This window comes from Nannospalax galili, unplaced genomic scaffold, assembly GCF_000622305.1.
Source record: "Nannospalax galili isolate Female #2095 unplaced genomic scaffold, S.galili_v1.0 scaffold211, whole genome shotgun sequence".
In the NCBI taxonomy this organism is placed as follows: Eukaryota; Metazoa; Chordata; class Mammalia; order Rodentia; family Spalacidae; genus Nannospalax; species Nannospalax galili.
The window spans coordinates 2903502-2916474 of NW_008329624.1; the positions used below are offsets into that span (position 1 = coordinate 2903502).

Consider the following 12973-nt stretch of genomic DNA (forward strand, 5'->3'; position numbering starts at 1 on the left):
GACCTTGAAAGTGAGGCCTTGCCTTCCAGTTGCCTCCGCCCTCAAGGGGATGTCTCTTCAGTGTGAGTTCCTCAGCTGACAGCTCTTTCCACCCATCCTCTCAGGCTCTGAGGGCATGGGAACCACTTTGTTGGTTCCACGCTGTTTGCAGGCACTAATCTGTACATGCCCCGTGCTGTAAGGCGCTGTCTGCCATTTGTCTCACCCCAGGGACTAGAGGCCAGGCCTAGGTTCTCCTCTCTAGGCTTCACTATCATGTCTTGACTCTGCCATCTGTTCTCCACTGCCTCTTCCAGTGGCCCAAGCTATCTTTGCCAGCCTTTAGGGGTTTAGGAAGGAGGTGGAGAAACATGGCTTGTGCTCTGTCTCACCTTTGCAGGATTTCCCATACATGTTTATGTCGAGGTTTAGAGGCCCCACTGTACCCAGGGCTCTTGGATGACTCAGGTTCCTGCTTTACTGTATCATCTCTCAGGGTGGTGGCACTGGTGGTTGGGGTTGAAGAGGTGGGAGAAGGTAAAACCCTGAAGATCAAAAGTAATGTTACAAAAGTATTATCTCACCTGGTGGTAGCACACGCCTTTAATCCCAGCACTCAGGACGCAGAGGCAGATGGATCTCTGAGTTCAAGGCCAGCCTGGTCTACACAGTGAGTTCCAGGACAGCTGGGGCTACAGGGAGACCCTGTCTCAAAAAGACAAAAAAAAAAAAGTATTATCTCTGCCAGATTATCCCAAAACTAGGTAAAGGCCTTGCCAATGTATCTGGCTTTATAGTGAGGAATAGCTGTTAGATTGGGTGGTGGTATTCATATTGTTATAAGCATAAATTATAACCTATGATCTGTATACCCTATTAAAAAGCACATTGGGTCTGCTATGCTGGCAGGCACCTATAATCCCAGCATTTAGAATGTAGAAGTAGGAAGGTCAGGAGTTGTGAGGTCATCCTCTGCTTCCTAGTGAGTGCCAGGCCACCCTACGCCTCATGTGACCTTGTCTCAAAAAGGGGGGAAAATGCACATTAATCAATACTTTTATGTGTAGACAGAACAATATATCAAATCAAGTCCACCGCAAATCGCATTGGGCCCTCGCAGTAGTACATTGTTATTTTGTTCTTTCAATAACTTTATCAAGTACCCACTGAGCCAAAGATTGTTGAAATGTCAGGAAAAGATTATTCAAGAAAATAAACTCTTTTATTTATTTATTTATTTATGTGTGTGTGTGTGTGTGTGTGTGTGTGTGTGTGCGCGCGCGCGCTCACGCGTGTGTTTGAGACAGAGTCCCCCTGTAGCCCCAGCTGGCCTGGAATACTCTATGTAGACCAGGTTGGCCTCGAACTCACAGAGATCCACCTGCCTCTGCCTCCCAAGTGCTGGGACTACAGGTGTGCACCACCACGCCCAGTCTCAAGAAAATGATTTTTTAAAAGTCCTGCTCACAGGAGTTGCTCAGGGAGCTCAGCTTCTGGTGGAAGGAGATGACCAGTAAACAAGAGCAGTAAGGAGAGATGAGCTGATAGGAATGCATCAGGGGAGGTGGCCCAAAGGCCCGCGGGATGGGGCAGCAGAGACCTGAAGGAAGGCGTGGTCCTGTCACTTGGATCTGTTGAGGAAGGAGAATTGTCCTTAGGGTCTGCATGCCTGGTCAGTGCCTGAGAGGAAGCCAGCATTGTCCACCGGCCAGGTAGGTAGGGACCTGTAGACCGTGACCAGGACTTGACATTGATTTGACAATGTGAAACCATTGCGGGGTTTTCACCACCACCCCACACTCCTTTGCTTCCTTCTTCCTTCTTGAGCATGTCTTTGTTGGTCAGAGCTAAGCTAACTACAGGGAGTTGATGCCGTGTTCAGTTTGAGACTGGATATAAGTCTGACTTTAATCTCTTAATTGATTGTTTAATTCACTCATGTCATTCTGTATTTAAGTCAGTTGCTAAGAGCTTCACAAGAACTGATAATTACTCTTTTATACCTTGGGAATATCCCAGTCCAATCAGTTTGTTTTTTTTAATTCCTTAAAGAAATAAGAAATCGATCTAAAACTGAGATAGAAGCTTTCAGATCACATGTCCCAGACACACGTACACAGCCCATCAGATCATCTGCTCCTCTGACCTAAAATAGCTGAGTTGGCCCTGTCATCCATCCTATGACCTCACTGGTGTCCACCCAACAAGGCATGAGCTATTTCCACACCAGGGTCGGTTAGGCCTGACTGCATTCCTCTTCTGATGACGATCGCTGCTGCTGGTTTCTGTGTCACATCCCAAGCCTCTGTAGTCTTGAACACAGTAGTATGAGAGGCAGCTGGAGTATGGAGAATTGGGTCAGAATGTTCCCCTGGGTTTAGAAGAAATACCATCATCCGGGCTTAGGATTTTGAGAACCAATGAGTCTTTGTTTTTCCGTGGGTCATTCATTGATTTTTTTTTCTATGAAATAAATTAGTGGAATTTCATAAAAACTCCATGTCCATGAGTTGTTAATGTATTATCTAAACATTTTGGTATAATTCAGTATTTTTTTTTTAATTGTACCTCTTTGTAAAAATTTCAAACATAGACTAGAGCAGAATGGTGTAGTGACCCTCTATGGATCTTCCACCAGCTCCAGTGGTCAATGCCTGGCCAGTCTCACTTCCTCTAGCCCTCTCTCCCAGTTTCCCTTTCTCATTATTTTTAAAGCAATTCCAGACAGTATTTCATGGTAAATATTTTCATATATATCTCTGAAAGTAAAGACTTTGTAAAAATACATGATCAGATTTCTGTTACCATACTTAAACATTAAGAATAAATTCTTAGGGACCTGGAGAGAGGGCTCACCAATACACTTGGTGCTCTTGTAGAGGACCTGGGTTTGGTTCCTGGTACCCATATTGCAGCTAACAATTGTCCTTAACTCTAGCTCCAGAGGATCCAGTGCTCTCTTCTGGCTTCCGTGGGCATTGCACGCGTGGGTGCACTTACATACACACAAGGTAAAACACTCATACGTATTAAAAAATTAAAATAAAAAAGGAATAAATCCTAAGGATCAAATATTTTGTTGTAATGCTATGTCTTGTGCTATCTAGGTCATTTAGGTGATGCTAATCATTGGCGGTTACGAAGTGGCTTATGTTAATTTAGAACAAACCTGCCACAGACGGTGAATCTAGAAGTGGTATTCCTAGGTTTTAGGATTAGTGCATGTGTTCTTGCTTTTCCCTTGTTAACACTAATGCACTTGCAATCCTTAAGAGACAAGGCGTTTTGTTTTGTTTTGTTTTGTTTTTGACTTTTTGATACAGGGTCTCCCCGTAGCCCCAGCTGGCCTGGAACTCACTATGTAGACCAGGCTGGCCTTGAATTCACAGAGATCCACCTACTCTGCCTCCCCAGTGCTGGGTGGGATTACAGGCCTCGACAAGCCTGCCTTAAACCTCTGCATACAGCTTATGTGGGCCAGCAATAGGAGGGTACTGAGGAGTGTGGAGAAGAATGGGATTGTGGGTGTGCTGGTTACAGCCCAGGTGGAAGGTGAGCCTGGCAGTTCATCTCTGGATGGTGCCTGCAGTGGTTACCGAATTGATGAAAATGAAGATTGAAGGGGAAACACTAACCATCTCCTCTTAACTTAAAATACATAAATATACATCTGTTCACCAATCCTTAGATAGAAAGCCAACATCCTTTCTTTGAGTATGATTACAGTTCTGTAAGGAATCTGTTTTGTCTAACCCACATTCAAAATACACTGCCTACAATTTTCATTTTTAGTTTGTTTTAAGGAGCTTAAAGAATTTGAAGACAGTTTCAAATCATTGAGTACAGAATTCTAGGTTTTCAAAAATTATTACCCATCTGTTGTAACGTCTCCGCTTTACTTACTGAGCTTTTTAGCAGTTTGTTTTTTATTAAGGTGCCTCAAAATGTTCTACTTAGCTTTTTAAAAGTTACTCTCTTTGCACCCCTTTCACTGGCTGTGTAATGACTCAGTCGCATAGCTCCAATAGTAAGTACAAGTGGCATAGGCCGGCTTACACGCAGTCCAACTGGCGCTTGTTAGCATGTGATTTGCTTGGTGGGATCAGAACTGCCCGTGTTCTACAGCAGGCTGCTAAATGCTAGAGCCCAGCACACCTCATTTCATGCACTGCATAGCGTGCATCTTGCATCTGTCAAATTGCTGTTGTGAAGTACAGGTTGGTTACATGGTACTCTTTAACAAGTGGGCGTTTGTGTAGCTCAGGCTAGCCTCAAGTTTGCAGTCTTCCTGCCTCAGTCTCCCAGGTGCTGAGATTGTAGGTATGTCCCACGTACCCAGCAATGAGTGATATTTTGAGATTTTGACTAACTACCTGGAATTGCTTAGAGTATGTTTCTTAAGGGATCCAAGCCTGGGCTTTGCAAAGAGCTGCTCAGGGCAGATGCTGCATTCAGTATCATTTCTTTCCTTATTACTGTTAACTCGACCTACTTCCTCCAGTCCATCGGCACCCTAGGGCATAGCAGAATTTATGGAGTGCTTAGAAGTAGACATTTTCAGTGGAAATGCATTTTAAAAAATTGTTTTAAAATATCAAAGTAACATAATTTCTTAATGGCCTCAAACTTACAGAGATCCACCTGCCTCTGCCTCCCAAGTGCTGGGATTAAAAGCGTGCATCACCGCGCCAGCAGCATGGTAAGTTTTCTATAATATTACAAACAAGGGAACAGTTCATAGCTCTTTACAGGTAGAGGACCTTACCGTGTGGGACACTGAATAGTTACACTGTCTGGAGGCTTTCTTTCCTTCCACCCCACATGCAGGAGGATTATTTAATCTTTGGAAAATATATATTCTGCTGGTGGTGACAGGATATATCTTTCTGGTATTTCAATTTCGCCTGTATTCACTGTTCATGATGCACGTGAAGTAATGAGGTTACTGGTGAGGTTATAAAAGAAGCAAGGTAAAAGCAGCCTCAACCTTGAGGCCTCAGGGTCTGTGCTAGGACAGCAAATGTGGCTCTGTCCCCACCCCCATTTCTACACTGTGGGCCGTAGTAAACACCCATGTGGAAGGTGCAGATCAGACCAAGGCTCCATTCAGTGCTTGTCACCTCTGGGTAGCACCACTGTCCCTGCCCACGAGACCCTCCTCAGTCCTTCAGTCTTGTGGACATCACAGTGTAAATGTTGTCTTTCTCGTTAGCCATCCCTCGCAATTTCTCTTCCTGCTTGTTTTCATAGGCTCCGAGGACATAGTTAGCTACTCAGCGAGTAACTTTTTGAAGATAGCTGGGAAAGGCCAGGCTTTGCCTGCATCGGTAAGGTAGGCATGGATTGCAATCTCAGCTTTCCTGGTTTCTAACAGATTACTCACTTAGGGCTGTGTATCCTCATTTGTAATTTCACTAGATCCAGTTGTGTCGTTGCTAAATGTGCAATGTGCAGATCACCACAAAGTAAAGAATACAAAAAAAAAAATCCCGCCTCTCCTGATAATTTCTCCCTAGGCTAATTTATCCTAGATCTCTCCCTGGAGCTAGATAGGAGGCTGGCTCTGTTACTTACTAGAAGGAGGGATAGGAACCTTAACAAAATGAGGGTAGGGTGCAGTGAAGAAGGAACGTGAGTGTTGTGAGCCCTTAACAGTGTTTATCTTAGTGGTGTATTACTGGGTGAGAGAGGAGATCTGGGAGGGGGTTTGGCATTGTGGAGTGCAGATAGGACTGGATTTTCAGGATAGGGTTAAACTGTGGAGGATCTTAAACTACAGGGAAATGAATTTGAATTCCATCTGGGGTAATAGGGGCATAGTAGCTTTTGAGGTATGACATGACTGCTTTATAAGGGAGCCTCTAGCATTACTTCGAGACTAGAGCTGTTTGAATGGAGGAAAAATTTGTCCAGTGTGATCCTTATGGAGCCTGGTGTAGGCTTGACACAGTTACTGAACTCAAAGGTGTGAGGTGAGAAATGGGTTCAAATTCCACTTCTTATATTTGTTGTTCATTGTACTTAAAGAGTTTCTTGTAAATGACTGGAATGAGCTCTTGTTCCTCCTATGAAACCAAATAATACCTCCATCAGGAAGCTTCTGAAATTAAAATTAAAAAAGGACAGGCATACGCTTGTCCACCTCACCTTTCCTCACATACTTCGGGTTTTCCTTCTTCTGTAGGACATAGTTTGTAGGAAGGATGGAGTGCAGGAGGCGAAAAGATTTGATTGGGGTGCACATCCCGCTGTGTTGGTGCCTAGTAAGGCCCCCTGCCCAGGGTCTTGTCTAGCCTGTCCACGTTTGTAAGTAAGGAACACTCCGTAATCTTTTCCTCTCTGTGGGTTTGCTTGCTTGAAGGATGAGATGTGATTCATTTTCCCAGTTTTGCATAAAACTATTAGCTTTTCAAATTGTATTTTATTCTTCTGATTTAATCCTCTCAAAATTTTTGTTTATGGGCTCGAGAAATGGCTTAGCAATCGAGTGCTTGACACTTTTTCAGAGGACCCATGTTCAGCACCCATGTCAGGTGGCTCATGACTCCCTGTAACTGCAGCTCCAGGGGATCCAAAGCCTCTTCTGACCTTGGAGGACATGCACACAAGAGGACATGCACACACATGCAGCAGATACACAGGCCCATATACACGTGGAGATCAGAGGAGTTAGTTCTCTCCTTTTATCATATGGGTCCCAGGGATCAAACTCAGGTCATCAGGCTTGACAGAAAGCTTCTTTATCCACTGAGCCGCCTCACTGGCACTAACTTAATTCTCTTTGGCAATCTTACTTTACAGTGTCCCTAACCTTACAGTTGTGACACACTAAAAGCCAGCTGTAGTTCTGGTGAGGGTTAGGTTAGCTACATGAATCTAGAAGAGAAATTTCCCTAAAGAAGTACTGATAAAAATAAACCGTAGTTAAGACTAGTTTACAATCATTGTGTAAGAACATATGTCTGTGTTCTTCCTGTAACTCCGTTATGTGTGTATTCAGGTAGGGGACCTTAAGTAGAGGTATCATTACAATCTATACATTTCACTTAAGTAGAATAGTGTTCTTAAATAGTTTAATAGAAAATATTTAACTTAAAATCTTTAAGGGACTTGTGGGTCATCTAGTCTAACCCTGTCCCTTTTCCTTCTTAAAAGCTGAGGCCTGGGGTGGGAGAGATGGCCCAGCAAGGCACTTGCCACCAAGCCTGAGGACCTGAGTTCAGTCCATGAACCTACCTGGTGGAAGAAGAACTGACTCCCACAGGTTGTCTCCCCCCTCCACACATCAGTTTAATTCAATCATATGGCATTTTAATTATTGAACTTCCAGGGCAAAGGCGGTGCAGAGGGCTGAGACAAGAGATAAACTGGCCAAGAGCAGTCTCTGCTCCATGGGCCCAGGAGGCTGAACACCTACATCATACCTTCCTCATCAGACTGCTTTAGTGTACTTAAATCCTACAGCTTGCTTTCAGTGTATTTTACTCATAGGTTGTATAATACCCTTTCTCTGAATGCCAGTCCTTCTGCATAGGAAGAGTGAAGCCCTGCATGCCTGTGTTGTTTGGCTGCTGGTCTGTGTTTTCACACTGGCTTTGCATAGCCTTGTCTGGGCTTTTGCACTGTGGTTCCTCCTGCCATGTCCAGCCTCTCTTCTGTTCTTTGATCTGTAGGGTTCAGCCCGAGTGGCACGTAACTACTTTGTTTTAAGAGCCCTCCTCCAGGCCTGGCTCTGTTCCACCATCAGTGTCTTTAAATAGACTTCCACAACCTGGAATTACCTGGTGCATTGATTAGCTGTCTTCTATGAAAGCAAATGCTTCTGAAGCAAGGAAGGGGCCTTGTTTGCTTTTCTGCCACAGTTCTGCCTAGAACAGTGCCTGGCGTAGCAGCTGACTGTTCCTGTTGATAGTGAACGCAGATCAGCTCCTTCCATCTGGCCACTGGTCATCAACTTAGGCAACCATGTAGCATCTGTTAGAGTACAGAATTTTAAAATTGACTCTGTTGTCTTTAATAAGCAGAAAAACCAAGTCTGTTGGGAGAAAAGTCTTCATTAGACCTTGTTAGAGGTTCAGAAAGTGTTAAGAAATATGAGTCAGGTGTGAGGCTACATACCTTTAGTCCCAGCACTCAGGAGGCAGAGGCAGGTGGATGTCTGTGAAACTGAGGCCAACCTGGTCTACATAGAGAGTTTCATGCCAGCTGGGGCTATAGGGAGATCCTGTCTCAAAAAACAAAACAAAACAAAAAACCACAAACAGAAAAGAAAAAGAAATGTATGTGGGTGGGGGTGGTGGAGGCTGGAGAGGTGGCTCAGTCAGTAAAGCACCTGATGCTGCTTGACCATGAGGGCCTGAGTTCAGATCCTGGGGTATCATCTAAAAAGTCACATGTGGTCTGCCCACCTGTAACCTTGTCATTGGAGGCAGGATGACACAGAGATGAGCAGGTATCTGGTGCTGATTGGCCATCCAGTCTAGCCAATAGTGAATACCAAGTTCATAAGAGACCCTGTCTCAAAAGATGTAGTGGTGCACACCTTTAATCTCAGCACCCTGGTGGCAGAGGCAGGCAGATCTGAGTTCCAGGCCAACCAGGGCTACATAGTGAGACACTGTCTCAAAAAAAAAAAAAAAACCAATAAATTAAAAACCAAAAGATAATGTGGAGAGCCCAGGAAGACACTTGATGTTGACTTCTGGCCTCTCCAGGCATCCACACGTGCACACACACATATACTACACACACTCAAAGACACAAGAGATTATGGAATAGGCATTGGCGTTTTGCAAAATAAAGTTCCATGTATAAATTTAAGAGTTTTCTGATTGCCTGTTAAAGTCTGGCTTTTGGTTCTTTTATGTGAGACAATAAATCTAGTCTAAAAGAAGTTTTTCATTTTAAGAAAAGTACTTTCTGCATTTTGAAAACTGAGCTAGATTAGATTTATTTGGAAGTGGCACTTTATTAGGTTGACCCATCTAAGCACCTACTAAGTAGTAGACATTTTATTTTATGGCAGGTGGATGTATTATTTACTCACCAAATATTCTTGTGCCTGCTGTGCTGAACAAGATGAAAAACTTCTTGAGAATACATACATGTATGTAAGCAGTAACAGTAAGGTGTATGTTCGTGATTAAAGTATAGTGTTCAATGGAAGCCCAAGAGAAACAGATCACAGAATGCTTCCTATGTGAAATCTAGCTTCAACCTAAAAGATGAGTAGGAGTTAGTCTGGTAAAGAAGGAAGGCATGTTCAGAGACCCAGAGGCAGAAGGTGTGGCATGTTTATGGAACTGAAGAGAGCTCAGCAAGTGTGGAATGTATAACTAGCTGGATAGTAAGTTCTCCAGCCATAGGGATATTTAGGGTAGAGTGGTCATAGATTTTTTTTTTCCAAATTGGGGAACTTTTGAGAACAGAAGAGGGTGTTGCTAATTCTACTAAGACAATAGGCATAGACTAGAAAGTGTTCAGTCTACTTAAGAAGTTGTTTATTAGCGTTCAGACCTAGTTTATTTAATGAATGAGTAGGTGTTGACAGCTGCTGTGTGCCAGGATGGCCCTTATAAGAATCTCAAGAAGCACTTTAGGAAGGGTTTAATCACACAGTTTGCACACTAGAAAGATCCTTCTAGCTGCAGGGTCAGAACAGTGAAGTCAGTGAGAAGTAAGAAGCCAGTGTGGGGAAGTTGGAGGAAGCTTTTGAGGTGGTTGAAAAGAGTGATGATTTAGACTGTGGAACTCAGACAGGTGATGGACAGAAGTGAATAGATCTTGGACATCTCTAGGAATGAGAGAAGTTGTCCAAAATAGCCTCGAGGTGTGTGGGGACAGTCAAAGGAAAGTGGTACGCATACTTGCATACAGATAAAATACTCAAGCCAATAAGCAGTGTTCCTCCATGACCTGTGCTCCAGCTCCTGCCTCCAGGTTCCTACCCTGAGTTCCTACCTTGGGCTCCTGGATGAACTGTGACCCAGGATATGTAAGCTAAATAAACCCTTTCCTCCCTAAGTTGGTAGTGGTCAGAGTATTTTGTCACATCAATGAAGAAACAAACTAGGAATTCAGGAGCCAGGAGTTGGTAGGAAGAAAATGAATTCTGTTTGAGGGCTGGTCCAGAGAAGACTGAAGGCCCTTCATCCTCTAAGCTCTATCTTAAGGCACAGAGGGGCTGAAACTGTGTCTGTAAGGGAGAGAAAACTGCAGTGAGGCCCTGTACTGAGGGGTTTTCCTCATCTAGGGTGTGTGCTGATTGTCTTTTCCCTCTAGCCAGAATGCAGTCAACCATGTAATCAAGCAACCTGGGGCTAGTGCCTATATTCTCTTGACATGGACCAGTACTTTCTGCAGATGAAACACCATAGCAGTTTACGTGCTTTGTGCTAGTTGATGCACAGAACCAAAGAAAAGGAGCCGTGTTAGGGTGCTCTGAAGGAGACGTGTTTGGGAGTACTCCCAAGGATCAGTGAATCTAAGGAAAGATTATTTAGCGTTAACTTAATAATTTAGGTACAATTTCTCCATATAATTTACAATGCCGGGCAGAGGGAGAGAAGATAACTGTATTACAGATGGCGAAAGGAGGGGGCAGAAGATGAAGAGCAGCTCCCAAAGGCTAGGCTGGGGCTGTGCATACGGACAGCCTTTGACTGGCAGCTTTCTAAGAAAGCTGAGAGAAAAGACTTGAATTGGAACATAGACGGGTTCCTAGTGTGCAGATGGCATGTGAAGTCCTTAGGGAGAATGTGCCACAGAAGAGGACCCAGGAGAACATGGACATTTACTGTGAGGACTATCTCCAAAAGGAAACCTGAAGTTTGTTCATTTAAAATTAAAACTCTATTTTAAAGGAAATCAGAAAATAGTTTATTTTGAGCCAAATATGAATGGCTGTGACCTGGGAACATGGACTTAGGTTACCCTGAGTGACATTCTCCACTTTCACTGTGTAGAAACTACATGAACATTTTTGGTCATAGAAAAAAGGAAAGTCACAGTTTTCCAATTACCTTGTGGGAACATCCAATAAGCAGACTAGGGCAAAGCTGGAGAATCTCTGCTGTGGGCATCAGATGTTCAGAGCCTTCAAGTTGGTGGAGACTCTTAAAGCATAGTGAAACCTTGAAGAGGTTTATCTCTTAGTCATGGGAATGTTGGGTCTGATAAAGAAGTTAAGGTAATTGACCCTAAAAGGGTGGCACACGCCTATAGTCCCAGCACTTGGGAGGCAGAGGCAGGCGGATCTCTGTGAGTTCAAGGCCAGCCCCTGGTCTACCCTGTTTCAAGCAGGTTGCCGGAGTTTTCCTATAGATACAACTTTTTCAGAGAGCTTCAGTTTACCATAACCAAGGAGGGAGAGGAGGCAGAAAAGAAGCAAGAAAACCAGAAGAGGATGTGTGTATAGAGGGCTGGGGAGAGTACTCTGAAAAGGAAGAGGGGGAGATTGGGTCCTCTGCTCAGGAGGTCAAGGGACCATTGGACTTAGTAGTAGCAAGACAGTTGCAGGTGTCCTTGACCACAAGTCTGGGTAGAGCTTGACTAAAGAGAGAGTAGGCACAGGGCATATGGATCTTTTTTCCTGAAATTTGACTTTTTGAGAGTCAGAGATGATATTGGTCAGAAGAATAGATGGGGTTGAAGGTGTCCGTGTTCACTTTCCTTTTAGAGATGTGATAACAGGGACTTAAACGTTAGTGGGAAGGAGGGATCTGAGTTTACAGCCTGGGAGGAAGTAGAAGCATAGGTGACTGAGCTGTCCTGTTGTAACTAGGTCAGACCCAGGCAGGTTGGATAGTGTGCTGAGGCTTCTTTCTTTGCTTTCTTGAAGTTGGTGCCAAGGTCATGTGCATGAGCGTGTAGCCGCCAGGAGTGCCCTAAAGCAGAGTTGAGCATCAGCTCTGCCCCCGTACCACTTCTGCCTTATCCTGTATAAAGACTATTTTAAGTACTGTCCTTTCCCTAAGGCTTCTGGTGGCTTCTTTTGAGAGCCTGTGCTACTAGGCACCAGTATCTGTGAAATTACTGACATATGCTAACTGGCAGTGCAGTGGTACCCAACCAATTCCAGAGGAGGAGGAACATGAAATGAGGGTGCCCTTCACTCTCAGAGTTGTGCAAGTTCACTTACTTGGATAATCTTTGGTAAGATTCAATTCTTCTCAGCCTTTTGGCTAAGATCAAGTGTAATGGCTGTTCTTACCGTTTCATATCTGGTAAGTCCTCGGTCCTCTATCTGAGGACAATATAGTAAGTGGATTTTTGGAGATAGGAGATGGAATAGGAGTTCGTGCCATCCATTCCACGCATTGATCTGGTATTGTCATACCACCAGGAGCGGTGCATCCCCTTGGGAGGGATAAAGTGTTAAGATTTATAGCAACATAAAAATGACCATTTTAATCTAGTTTAAGTGTGCAGTTAAGTGGCATTAGGTACATTTAGTGACGTTTGATCAGAGAGGAACCACTGAGCTCAAGCCAGTTCTGGCATTTAGACCCCTTCACAGAGCCGTGTAACCATTACCACCACTTACCTCCAGAACTTTCTCATTATCTCCAATACAGTCTGGGTATTATTAAATAATAACTGTTATTCTCTCTCAAGCCCTGACATCCTGTTTGACTTTCTGTCTGTGAATTGACCTGTTCTGGGTACTTCAGATCAGTCCCATAGGTTGAACTATACACTGCTCATCCTGTGTGTATTGTTTCAGGTAGCACAGTGTCTCAAGGATCAGCCGTGCTGCAGCATGTGATCTGTCCATGTCTCCACTTTGGGCTGTTGTGAATAATGTGCTTTGAACGTTGGACACACGCCCTTGTTCGAGTCCCTGCTCTCAGTCCTTTTGGACACATACCTGCAGGTGAAACTACTGTATCATGGTTTTCTATGTTTGCAAAACATTTTTTGCCCTTAGCGGCTGTACTGTTTTACATTTTTACCAACCCATTTTGCTTGACTTCCGCTCTTTAAAGAAGTGTCT

The 12973-nt window shown here is 44.0% G+C and overlaps 1 non-coding gene across 1 annotated transcript; it reads left to right on the forward strand.

The window, feature by feature from the left end:
* The first annotated feature begins 12141 nt into the window (after positions 1–12141).
* On the forward strand, positions 12142–12338 carry LOC115071505. Its single transcript, XR_003850587.1, has one exon. It is a non-coding gene; the product is annotated as a U2 spliceosomal RNA (small nuclear RNA).
* Positions 12339–12973: the final 635 nt, after the last annotated feature.